The sequence below is a fragment of the Ornithorhynchus anatinus genome, chromosome 11 (assembly GCF_004115215.2).
Source record: "Ornithorhynchus anatinus isolate Pmale09 chromosome 11, mOrnAna1.pri.v4, whole genome shotgun sequence".
Taxonomy (NCBI): domain Eukaryota; kingdom Metazoa; phylum Chordata; class Mammalia; order Monotremata; family Ornithorhynchidae; genus Ornithorhynchus; species Ornithorhynchus anatinus.
In genome coordinates, this window is record NC_041738.1 from 45708091 (window position 1) to 45720832 (window position 12742).

General features: G+C 42.7%; 1 non-coding gene across 1 annotated transcript; it reads right to left on the reverse strand.

The window, feature by feature from the left end:
• Nucleotides 1–333: 333 nt before the first annotated feature.
• Nucleotides 334–471, reverse strand: LOC114815407. Its single transcript, XR_003763169.1, has one exon. It is a non-coding gene; the product is annotated as a small nucleolar RNA SNORA7 (small nucleolar RNA).
• Nucleotides 472–12742: the final 12271 nt, after the last annotated feature.

Sequence of the window (12742 nt, forward strand, 5' to 3'; positions counted from 1 at the left end):
GATGAAGAAACTGAAGCCCAGATCAGGTAAGTGACTTGCCCAAGGTTAGAACCCAGCTCTCCAGATTCCCTGCCTCATATTCTTTCCACCATGCCATGCTCTTTTTCAACCTTTTATCTATGCCGTCAAGTCGTCTCCGACATAGCGACGTCATGGACACGTCTCTCCCAGAACAACCCGACTCCATCTGCAAACATTCTGGTAGTGTATCTGTAGAGTTTTCTTAGTCAAAATACAGAAGTGGTTTGCCATTGTCTCCTTCCACGCAGTAAACTCGAGCCTCTACCTTCAACTCTCTCCCATGCCGCTGCTGCCCAGCAAAGAAGAGTTTTGACTTGTAGCAGATTGCCTTCCACTCGCTAGCCACTGCCCAACCTAGGAATGAAATGGGTATGCCTCTGCTTGATTCTCCCTTCTGTAGTCGAGACTGGTAGAGTACTGGAAACTCTCCAGGTGTGACCCTGAAAGGGTTTTTCAACCATTACTGAATTCTAATTGTTCAGCAGTTGATAATACTGATGCATGAATGAAAGAGCCTTAGAGCAGTCATGAACTGAATTCTCTTCTCAGATTGACTCGGATTAATTTGGCTTCACTGTACCTAACCCAGAATAGGAACCTAGAACCTTTGCAGTTTGAATTTTCTGCCAACTCTGTTGTATTTCCCAAGCACTTAGCACAGTGTTCTTCACGGAGTAAAAATGCTCAATAAATACCATCAATTAATTAGGGACAGAAACTCTGAACAAAAGGATTTGGATAAATTTATGGGCAAAACATCCAAGAGAGATTATTAGAGGGAAAAATTAATCATGTTAAATGGTATATTCATCACCTTTCTGGACGACCACTCAAGAGGGCAAGCATCTCATGCCTTCCACGCAACAGGTGAGAAAATACTGGGCCAGATGGACCGTCAACCTGAACCAGTAGTGATGTTGTTTCTGTGGTGATATCCTTATTTGTCTCTCCAACAAAGTTTTCGGTCCGTTTTTCTTGGTCTAGCGTAATACTTCGGTGAATTCACTTAATACCTTAAGGGACATGGTCAACTTCAAAGAGAGAAAGAAATGGAAACACAAAGGCCTAAGGAAGATAAAGCCTTAACTACATTAGGAATTTTGACCAATATACAGGATGCTTAATGCGTTAGGGATTGCATTTATTTTTAAATGAAGCAGGGCCTGCCTAATTCGTGATAAGGACTAATACTAGTGTAGACTACTTAAGTGAAAAATCTAAGAAAATTTCACATCCTATGATTTTGAGAGGTTCCATGGGCATATTGATAAAATTGGGTGTGAGTGGCCCCCATAAGCCTAGCAAGGACAAACCTAAGGATATTTTGGAACTTTGTACCTGAAAACACTGACAGAAAAAATAAGCATTTTCACAGACCCCTTTACTAGTTATCAGTGTGCTACACAGAACCCTAGAGGTCCAAAGGACTTTAAAAAGGAGATGTTCCTGACTCTTTCCATTCAGGGTTTTGGGCAGCAATATCTTTGAAAAGAGTATCACATGTGACACACCGTTCTGTTCAGCAGAGTCTTTTGCAGTGTAAAATTAGAACTTCTGAAAGTTTCAGGAACAAATACCTGTCTGCAGCTTTGCTGCAAGAAAAAGAAACTAGCAGGGGACTTTCCTCCTTTCTGCCAGCTGGGTGTGGGCTTAGAATAGTTCAGGGGGTGGGAGGAAGAGCTTGGCAGTGGAGTAAAAACTCCATGTCAAAGACAGAAATGTCTTCTCTTGAGAAGCCACATTTCCTAGTGGAAACAGCACAGGCCTGGGAGTCAAGAGACCTGGTTTCTAAAATCCCATCTCCCCCCGTTGTCTGTTGCGTGATCTTAGGCAAGTCACTAAACTTCTCTATGCCTCAGTTCCTTCATCTGCAAACATGGGGATAAAATCTTGTTCTTCCTCCCTCTCAGACTGGGAGTCCCATTTGGAACAAGGACTCTGAGCTGATGATCTTGTATCTACCTCAGTGCTTAGCATAGAGCTTAGCACATAGAGCTTAGCAAGCAGAACAATTATTATATTTCTCTTGGAAGTAAGTTCCTGGTGCATGCCTCCATGAAAAACATTCAAAGATGGCCACCAGAAATTCACTGATGAAGAAAAGACATTCTCCCTCCTGCTCCATGCCAGGCAACTTTTTTTTCCTAACTCCTTTTCCCTGCACTCACAAGTCTGGCCACCGTAAGGTGTTCCGCCTGAGACTCTGCCTAAACATCTCCTGGGCTCAAAACTCTCCACTGGCTCCCTGTGTCTCTTCACATATCAAACAAAAACTCCTCCCAATCTACTTCTAGGCTCTCCACCATCTAGCACCACCTTACCTAACAGCTCTTTTCACTTATTATTCCCCAATCCATTGTCTTTGTTCCTCCCAAACCACCTGTACCTCACTCTCCCACCTCTCTCACACTACTCTCCCAGCTTGGAACTCCCTCCCTCCTTCTCCATATCAGACAGACCCCCAACTCTCTCCATATTAAAAATCCATCTATTTATTGAGTGCTTACTGTGTGCAGATCACTGTACTAAGAGTTTGGGAGAGTAGAATATAACAGAATCGGAAGACACATTCCCTGCCCACAGTGAGCTTGCAGTTTAGAGGAATCCCTCTGGAAATCCCCCTTCCTCCAACAAGCTTTCCCTGATTCATTTCCCAGCACCCTGGGAAATCAAGGACCACTCAAATTTGTAAAATGGATCTACCCTGTTGGCGATGTTATCATTCCAGTCTGTCCCCAGGTACTTAACTCCAACTTTGCTTATTAAAATGGTTCAGAAAACCACCCAAATTTTGTGGGGGGGTGGGGGGGTGGCTTTCTACATTGCAAAGGTGAAGATTTTAAGATAATTTTGTTGGGATTTCTATGGTAATTTTCAGCTATCTCTGTGTTCCCTCTAGCCTGGGAGCTCATTGTGGGTAGGGAATGTGTCTGTTCTTGTACTGAACTCTCCCAAGCACTTAGTACAGTACTTTACACACAGAAAGTGCTCAATGAATACGATTGAATGAATCTCTCTCACACACACACACACACACACACAATATCAATCTATCCATGTCAGAGGCAAGGTTTTCCTGGGCACCAAGCTATGGGTGTGGTGAAAGAAGCCCTAAACACAGGGCAGATGTGGAGTGGGTGTGGGAAGTGGGGCTTTGACCAGAGATCAAAGAGCTTCATACTTACAGACTAAGTCCTGGGTACAAGCAGTTCTGACCCTAAACAGATTTCTCTTTCAACTTGCTATTTCCTGTGTCTAGGCTCAGGTAAGATATTCCCAGCCTCTCACAATAAGCTTTAAGAGTCAGAAGCAATTATTAACAACTATTAGTTGACTTGCAACATCAGAAAAGTCAGAAAAAAGTCTCCTACAGCTTTTTCATGCCAAAGGAAGACTATTCTCTCCATTAATTTCAGAGATGACTGGAGGGTCGTAACTAGTGCAAAGGAAGTGTGGCACAGCTAGAAAATGGAGATGCATCACCTAATAAGGATCCACAGATTACTTTATTTTTTAAAAGTCTTGGAAAAATGTAAACTGTATTATCCACTTTGTGGATTAATTGTGGCAGATTTTTTAATTCTAGCTAACAGCACACTTGCCTTCCCCACAATGTTCTTTCAAGCCACAGCAGTGGCTCTAGCCAGGGTGCATCGATCTGTTACTTACCACCACCTCCCTTACCACCATATCACCTAGACAGACCTCCATTCCCTGCCCTGCTAGTCATCCAAACCAGCTCCTCCATTTTCATTTTGTAGGTTTGGGATTATCCATATTCCTGCTTCCCTCCACAGTACAGTTATTTATCCTATAAATAGTTCAGGGGCTTCACTTACTCCTTCCTTATCCTTTTTTTTCCCAAATTCATGGAGTTACTTGATGATTGTAAATAGTTGACTCGGTCCTTTTCTAGTATATCTCCTGTCAATATGTATTTCCAGGTAATCACAGTTAAGTTATCAACATAGATATGACTTAAGATCATGCAAGGTCATTTCAGCTTTTACTGGCATACGAGATGGCTTGGTTAACATTTAACTCACGAGGTAAATACCTTTATTCTTCTTCAGCTAAAAAAAACCTGGAGAGTTATCATAGAATGACTGAAGGGCTCTGATAAGAATTTGATCTTTGTTAAGGTGAAGAATAGATTGGGTTCAGGTGCAATTCTTCGCACAAGAGTTTTACCCCTGTTTTGAATGCACAACACCCCTTACCTATATTAAGCTCAGACCGAGTTTCATTAAGATACCCAACCTAGAGCTACAGTACTCTACTAATATCCTGGAAAAGTAGAATGGATTTAGGAGGCCTGACCGAACTGCAGCTAGTAAAATTCAAGGGGCAGCATTACTAGCCAGAAGGGGGCGCTGCCTCACTGGGGGAGCCCCAGAAGCAGAGGTCCCATGGCCCTGTTGATATATGAGATAGTCCTGAATTTGGCTGTTTCTGCAATCCTTGCTTCCCTGCTCACTCACTCCCATCTTCTCCCTCCTTCTATTTGTTCAGAAATATACCCAAACTTTCCTCCCTACTAAAAAAAAAATTGGGGACAGCCACGCTAAGTCATTCCACAAAGTCCATTGCACAAACTTCAGGCTTTGAGATGCAGCTCCAGTGCTTGGCTCAGTGAAAATCCCTGAACTACATAGGGCAGGATTAGGTTTTCAACTCATTCAAGTGGCCAGACGCCTCCCATTTCTGCACTCAGGCTACTAAGAAGTCTTTGCACCACTGAGAAGCACATAATTGCTCCATTATTCCCCCTTGGTAGTAAGGAAAAGAGAATTACAATGAGAAATAGTATAGTCCCAACACGCAGGGCGTCATAAAGCCTTGTGCAGGAAGGCCACTGCCGGGCCACAAAGATTACAAAGTTTAATTGCTTCTAACCTCATACTTCAGGTGGGAGTTTTATCCTTTTTTGTTAAATTCCAAACCTGAGAACTTTTAAAAGTGAAAACGAAAAGGAAAGATGAATACGTACAATCGGATGCTCAGCCGTCATAAAATTTCCTTGCTTCTTGTGAACCTCCCGGTGACCAAAGATTATAGAACAGGCACAGGTTTTGGCTCCTTGGAGTTGGCCCGCAGCCACCAGGTCATTTATCTATTCACAATCGCACGCTGGAGTCCTGACCAGAGACCCTGATCTTCAGTCTCCTACTGAGTTTCATTCTGCTCCTCCTTCTGCACAAAGTAGTTTGAGGAGAATTAGCGTGATAAATCATAAGTCAATTTCTTCGAACCTTTCTTTCATTTTAAAATGATTCACTATCTTCAAGATAAATGCCATGTCGAAATAGCCCCACAAATGGGAAAAAAAACACCACACACACACACACACACACACACACACACACACACACAGAGGATCCAAGGCTGTTTTGGAAAAACTCTGTTAGCCACAGGTAGATCTAATCTTTCCCTCAGCCTCAGTCAGGCCTCCTGTACTAGACATAGCTTTCCAAAACTGAGACCTGGGAATTAGGAAAGTCTACAGAGTCCCAGAATGAAGAACTCCATTATTTTCCAAGAAAAGATTTTGGTTGAATTCACTGATCAGAGAGCACTACTTCCTTCTTCAAAGATCACTTCATCTCTAAAGCCATTCAAGAAAATCAACCTAAAAGTTCTTTCCAAATAGTAAACAGAGGTCTACACAATCCGTAATACTTACTGAGACCTGCTCTCTGCAGCTCACTGTATTAAGTGCTTGGAAGAGTATCCTAAAATTAGTAGATATTATCCATACCTCAAGGAACCTACAGTCTACATAATACGCTGGCAAAGTAAACAGGCCATTCTTTTACATGTAGTCATCCTGAACTGAAGGAATTTTCAACAGTCAGGAGACCGAGTCTTTGATGGAGGTAAGAACCATAGGGCTGGAAAGAAACTCAAAGAAACACTGACTATCCACTGGCCATCAGATTCAGTTATCATCATCACTGGCATCATCATTGACTAAGTACCTTTTTTATAAAGAACATTGTGCTACTCTTTGGGAAAAGAACTGCAAATATATATCCCCTCTACCCCCTTAATTCTAAGATTGTGAGATCGTAGGGGACCAGGAACCATGTCTAGTCCTCATCCATATATTTTCTCCACTGCTTAGTACAGTGCCTTGCACAGAGTAAGCACTTTATAAATACTATTGCTACTATTACTCTGACTAAAGAAAAGGCATGATCCCTGTCTTCAATAAATGGGAAGATGGTAGAGAAAAAAATAATTATCATAAAATTGATAAAATGATAAGCACAAGTGATTAAATCAATGACAAATATATCCACAAGTGCCAGGGGTGCTGATGGGATGGTATATTGAGAAGGGAGGAAGATTAATCAGAAAGTGACTTTTAAGGGGTGCTTAGCAGGAGGGAACTCCACCTAATGGCTCATTATATTATGGGTCAAAGCAGGAACACAAATAGTTATGAAAAAGCACAATACTCAATTCTTTTGTGCAGATTATTAATCCTGAGGTCCCAGGACTGAGGCACATCTGTTTTTCTTGACAGGAATCTCCACTGAAGACTAAGACTGTTAGTCCCATGTGGGACTGGGACTGTGTCCAACCTGATTAGCTTATATCTACCCCAGTGCTTAGTACAGTGCCTTGCACATAGTGAACACTTAACAAATACCATAAAAAAGGATAGAGAGATGATTTGGTGAAGCTAAAATGGGATGGTATTGCCCTCTTCAAAATGTTGAACTAATAATCATCCATAAAATTTAATTTACCCATTCCAAAATGTTAATTCAAATTCCCTTTGTTTTCTGGGGAGGCAACTAAAATAATCTTCTGGTAATTCCATACTTAATATCTAGGCATTCCGGGAATCACTAAGATAATGTGTGTTTTATAACAGCTTCATAACATATACTGGGCTATTAAGCTAGATAAAACAGTTGTACCTTTTATGTAAACTGCCTTCTAGCAGCAAGCAATAAAGTAGCAGAATGGGGAGCAGAGTTCAACAACTTCTATTCCTCGAGAGATTTTGCCTCTGGCTCTGACCAAAGGCAAGGGTTGGGAACAATTGAATTCTAACTCCTGTTCTACTCTCCCCTCACTTGTCTCATGGTTCTCATCCAGTTGGAGAAAGTGGCTCTTTTTCATATCAGTGTAAGAATTTCCATTACAGGGTCAAACCAGTAGTCTATCTAGTCCAGAATTGTATCTCCAAACAGAGGCAGCAAAATACTTGTAGGAATCGAATGATGGTGATCCACCTGGATGTCCATTCTCATTGCTATGGATGCACAGTGTCACATGATATTTCTAATATTTCCATCTACATCTCAAACTTTCCCATTTCTTCAGTGTTGGTGAGAGAAACATTAAATAAAAATGAACTTTTATAAATATTTTCTAGATGTCAGGTGGCAGCTCATGTTGGGTGAGCATGACCTCGTTGAAAGAGGAAGGGACTGTAAATCAGGAGATCTGGATTCTAGACCTGGGTTCTAATCCCAGTTCTGCCACTGACCTGCTGTGTAACTGTAGGCAAATCACTTTACTTCTTGGGCTTTCAATTTCTTCTTCCGTCAAGTGGGAAATGGGGATAATGCATTTACTCTTAGATTGCCAGCCTCTTGTGGGACAGGGACTATGTCCAATCTGTATCTTCCCCATTGACATTCCCCTTTGCAGGCTCCTCCTCTGACTCCCATCCATTAACTGAGGGAGTCCCTCAAGGTTCAGTTCTGGATTCCCTTTTATTCTCCATCTACATCCTCTTACTTGAAAAGCTCATTTCCTCCATATCTTCAACTACACTCTCTATGCAAATGATTCCCAAATCTACTTCTCCAGCCCAGATCTCTCTCCTTCTCTGCAGTTTCATATTTCCTCCTGTCTTCTGGACATCTGTATTTGGATATCCTGCTGACACTTCAAACATATCGTATCTAAAACTGAACTCCTCATCATCCCATTCTAACCTTGTCCTCCCCATCTTTCCCATCACTGCAGACACCACCACTATCCTCCCTGTCTCACAAACCCTTAACCTTGGCATTTTCCTTGACTCACCTCTCTCATTCAGGTCAAATATTCAATGTCACCAACTGTTGGTTCTACTTTCACAGCTTTCTAAAATCTGCCCTCTCCTCTCCAACCGAACTGCTACTATGCAGGTCCAAGCACTTATCGTATCCTGCTTTGACACTACATCAGTCTCTCCGCCGACTTCCCTGCCTCCTGTCTCTCCCCACTCCAGTACTTACTACACTCTGCTGCCCAGATCATTTTTCTAAAAATGTGTTCAGTACAGTTCGGTTCAGTTCAGGTCAAAAACCTCCAGTGGTTGACCATTCACCTAATTGAACAGAAACTCCCTCGCCATTAGCTTGAAGGCACTCACTTTTAACTCACACCCCACTGTCTCACTTCTCCGATTTCCTACTACAACCCAATCTGCACACTTTGCTTCTCCAACACCGACCTATTCACTGAACCTCGATCTCGCCTACCTCGCCACCGACCCCTTGCCCATGCCCTCCATCTGGCCTGGAACTCCATTCCCCTTGGAATCTGACAAACTACTACTTTCCCTACCTTCAGAGTTTTATTAAAATCATGCCTCCTCCAAGAGGCCTTCCCTGATTAAGGCCTCCTTTCCCCTACTCCCTTTCCCTTCTGTATTGCTTATGTACTTGGATCTGTACCCTTTAAGCACTTGATATTCACCCCACCCTCAACCCCTCAACACTTATGCACATATCCATAGTTTGTTTTAATATCAGTCTCCCCCTCTAGACTGTAAGCTCACGGTAGGCAGGAAACCCTGAACTCTCCCAAGCTCTTAGTGCTGTGGTCTGAGCACAGTGAACTCTCAATACATACCACTGATTGAATGATTGATTGACACCTAATAAGTGCTTAATAAATGCCATATCTATCTCTCCTCCTATGTCCTCTCCCTGCCCTTTTCTTTTTTTCCCCTTCCTTTCTCAGGAGCTTCACTCATCTCACTTTGGAGCACGTTGATACTCACTCCACTCCCACAGCAATTCATGTACAGATCTTTATACTGTGCCATTTCCCCTCTCTGTAATGTAATTGAATGTCTGTCACCAGCTCTAGACTGTAAGCTCCTTAAGGGGAGGGATCACATCTACCAACTCTATTGGATCGTACTCAACAAGGGCTTAGGATAGTACTCTGAACACATTAAGTGCTCAATAAGTGGCACTGACTGAAACTTTCAGAGGAGTTTCCAGCGTCACCGGGTTGTCATTTTTATCAAGTCAGTCAGTGGGCCCATCAGTGACATGTGAAGAGGAAGATTGGTTTGCTTCTAGAAAGTTTTTCAGCCCCTTGTTGTCAGTTGTCCGAGATCTCCCCACCTTCACAGCCTTATTGAAATTGCTTCTTCTCCAAGAGGCCTTCTCCCATTAAGCCTTCATTTCCTCTACTCCCTCTCCCTTCTGCACTTGTGTTTGCCCTCTTTATTCACCTCACCCTCAGTTCCACAACACTTATGTACATCCCCATAATTTATTTATATTAATGTCTTTCTCCCCCTCTAGACTGTAAGCTGCTTGTGGACAGGGACGGTGTCTACCAATTCTGTTATAGTGTGCTCTCCCAAGTGCTTAGAAAAGTGTTCTGCATATAGTAAGTGTAACATAAATAGGATTGACTGACTAATATTGCTGTTTCCCTGAAGTTCCAAACCTAATTCTGTTCTAGCACTTGGCTAAGGTGAACAGCTTCTGCATAATGCAAGCTCGCATTTGTTGAGTTTTGAGAACATTAGAAGCCAGTTTATACTAGTCAAGGCAAATGTGTCTAGCAGCATATGGTCATGATGGTGCTTGTAGTCCCAGCCTCATTTTCATTCCTTAAATAAGAGTAATTTGTATTTCCAAAGTGCTTTTACTTATTGATCTCATTTCTTTCTCTTGACCCCTCTCAACAAAATGAGGACAGTTCATCTTGAAAATAGTCACTTAGCTTCTCTGTGCCTCAGTCATCTCATCTGTAAAATGGGAATTAAGACTGTGAGAGGGACTGTGTCCAACCTGATTATCTTGTATTTACCCCAGCACTCAGTATAGAGTACTAAGTAAGCACACATAGTAAGTGCTTAACAAATACCATTAAGAGAAAATGGCAGTTGGAAATATGGACGCAAGACAGGGGGTTCGTGAGGCATGCCTCCCTGTGTGTGAGAAACCTGATAGGTCCAGCTGTTTAGGTGATCGAAAACCAATACCCCCACAACACTTCATAGCCAAGCACACTGGATTCTGACATCACCAAGGCTGTCAGCAGGATGAAGGGGAAGGGAAGAGAAGCTGCATGGCATAGTGGAAAGAACATGGGGCCTGGGGGTGGTCAGAGGACCTGGGTTCTAATTCCAGCTTTACCGCTTGTCTCGTGTGGCTTTGAACAAGTCACTTAACTTCTCTGTGCCTCAGTCACCTCAGCTGTAAAACAGGGATTAAGACAGAGTCCCATGTGGGACATGGACTGTGTACAACTTTGATTATCTTGTATCCACCCCAGCACTTAGTACAGTGCCTGGAAAATAGTAAGCACTAAACAAATACCATTAAAAAAGAGAGGAGCAGATTGGCAGAGGCTGCAGTGTTCTCTGCTGATCAGAGAGATGGAATGAAGTCTAGTTGCCTGAGCAGGCTCAGACTCAGAACCAGCAAGACCCAACTTCCTTTCAGATAGACAGTTGGCATCTCCACAACCCAAGCAGGACCAGCATGAGTTTTAGTGGCACGTAGGTCCTAGGATTTCCCCATGTACAACTGTGACCCGAAAGGGCATTCCTTCTGGAAAAATCCAGCTGGAAATATCATTTTCTGTTGCACAGGCAACCTAAATCTGCTCTCTGGAGGATGTCTGTCCTCTGCCTCTTCCTATTAACACTCCGTGTCTTAGTCCTTGGACCCCAGCCAGCCCAATTTGGTGCTATTGAGGGGAGAAGGTCCACCCGAGATGGAGTCTCTGGAGGAGACTAAACTGAGAGCAGCTGGCGATGACAGCAGCCACCACAGCAGAGGTTCGTTTTCTCTCTGAGGGTCTTCACACACCATTGTGGTTATATTTCCTTTCAGTGTGAGGGGAGGGAGAGAGAGAAGGGAAGGGGAGAACTGGGAGGGAGGGTGGAGGGAGGGGGTGATGCCAAGTGCAAAGTGGCTTATTGCACAATGTCAGGATAACACTATGTCTCAACGGTCAGAGCCCCAAGCCGCCAGAAGCAGCGGGGACGTGCAATCAAATAGCTCTGCGGCCCAGGGTCTTTTAATAATTTTAGAGAAGTTGGGCTCATCCCAAGTTCCTCTCCCACAGATTGTTCCTGTTGTTTTCTTGCTCCATCCCCCATGGATCATGTGACCTCTTGAGCCCTCTGTTCATGTGCTACAAGCTCGCATCCGTTATGGACCACCGTCTCCCTTTTCTATGCCGTGACCCTCCAACCACCAGCCTCTACTGGGTTTTTTAATGCCGTCAGAGCTAAAGGATGTGGAGGGATTTATCTCTTTTAAACCTCAACTTCACTTCTTTATTTCTTGATATTGAAAGCTGGTTGGTATCATTTACCTAAATCAAACCAATTAACTCCTGGTTAAAAAAGCACATCACCAGTGGAGATCAACTACTTTGCCTTCAATTTAGGTGGTTTTGTAAATAAACAGCCTTTAATAAGGAGCGGACTAAGCTCCCCTTGAGGCATGCCTGGTGCATTTTAGGCAGTCAGTATATATAAAAAAAACACTTAGACTCTCTGAAAGAACAACAGTCCCGGGAGTGAGAGGACCTAGGTTTTCATCCCAGTCCTGCCACTTGCCTCCTGGGTGATCTTGGTAAAGTCACTTAAACTTCTTTGTGCCTCAGTTTCCTTTTCTATAAAATGGAGATTCAATCTTGTTCTAGCTCCTTAAACTGTGAGCCCTAGGTGGGGCAGAAATTGTGTCTGGCCTGATTATCTTCTGCTCCAGCACTCAGAGCAGTGTTTGGCACATAGTAAATTCTTAACAAATACAATTATTAATAAGTACAAATCCATTTAACCATTAAATCTATTATTTTGGCAAGGTAAAATAAATTAGTCATTAGGAATCTTGGCAAAAAACAAGCAATTCTTTAACAATTTCAGTAAATGGGAATAAACTAGACACATTCTCATGAGCTAGGAAGGGTTTTTAGAATACAGTCTTGTCTTCTCCTGGTGATTTCAAAGTCACTGAGTTTCCCCAGAGTTTTGATTGTCACCATTTTGTTCCCAGATGAATCTTACATAAAATTGTTCAATTTACACACACATCAGCCGAGTCATTGTAAGTTGGATGTGGACTGTCCAAACTTCAGTTGTGCATTTGAGAAAAAGCTTAAAGAATGACACTTTCACATTTTCCAGTCTGGGTGTTTTGACCGACTTAACTTCCACTCTCCTTGTTCCACAAAATGGTCAATACATGAATTAAAATAGCTGGCAGTAGCCAATTACAAAAATTCAAGTCAAGGAGGTAGGGATTGCATGATGCAAGAATTGAAACAGTGTCACCTTCAATTTCCCAAGGTTCTCTTAACAATAATGGTATTTGTTATGCTCTTACTATGAATCAAACACTGTTCTAAGCACTGGGATGGATACAAGTTAATCAGATAGGATATAGGCTCAAGTTTGAGTGGAAGGAAGAGCAGGTATTTAATCCTCATTTTACAGATGAGGAAACCGAGA